Consider the following 948-nt stretch of genomic DNA (forward strand, 5'->3'; position numbering starts at 1 on the left):
GCCAGGCCTGGGGTGGAGAGCAACGAGGTCTGGCTGTTCTCCCCCAGGCAGGGACCACCGCCTGGGAGGATGAGCAGGTGCCCGGGGGTCTTGGCGCACCCCTAAACCCCCAGCCGGGGCCGGGGGGGGGGCAGCTGCCCCCGGGCCCGGCCATGGAGCCCCCCCTGGACTCCGACATCGTCTCCGCCTCCGAGCGCCTGGTCCGGCGCCGCAGACTTGTCTACAGGTGGGGCTGGGGGCTGGGACCCCGGGGCGGGTGAGAGCAGGGACCTTGAAATGGGGCTTTTTTAGGCGTTTCCCCCCAGAAAACCCTTTGTTCTTAGTGATTCGGAGAGTGGTGGGGGCTCCTCTGTTGCACGCAGCGCCCGCTGTCCTCTCCTGCTGCACCCCGGAGCTGGATGCCTCGCAGCCCTCCCTAGACCACCTTATATATGGATGGCTCTTACGTTTCCTAGCTCTTCTCCACCCCAGAACTGGTCGCATCTGAGTTTTTTTCCCCCAGACACTGTTATTTGTGGCTGCTTTTCCTCCTTTCTGCTGCACCCCAGACCTAGCTTCGTTCTGGATGTCTCTGGACAGTGTTGTATGTAGCTGTTTCTTCCCCCGCTTCTGCTCCTTCCCACAGTTGGCTACATCTGATCTCTCCTCCTTAGTGATCTATGTAGCTGATCCCTCTCTTTTCTGCTCCACCCCAGAGCTGGCTGCACCTGAGCTTTTTCTAGACAGCGTTATATGTGGCCAGCCCCTGTTTTTTCTGCTGCACCCCAGAGCTGGCTGCCCCTGAGCCCTTCCCGATCATCTCCAGGCAGGATCGTCCCCCCAGATGCATCTTTGCCCCCCCTAGTCCAAAGTGAACAGCCCTGTGGCGTGACCCAGGACCCCCCTCCGATGCCCCTGGCCCTCCTCCAACTGACTGGGGGGGGGGGGGGCGGGCAAAGGGGGCCCAAG

Source organism: Alligator sinensis, unplaced genomic scaffold, assembly GCF_000455745.1.
Source record: "Alligator sinensis unplaced genomic scaffold, ASM45574v1 scaffold1531_1, whole genome shotgun sequence".
NCBI lineage: Eukaryota > Metazoa > Chordata > Crocodylia > Alligatoridae > Alligator > Alligator sinensis.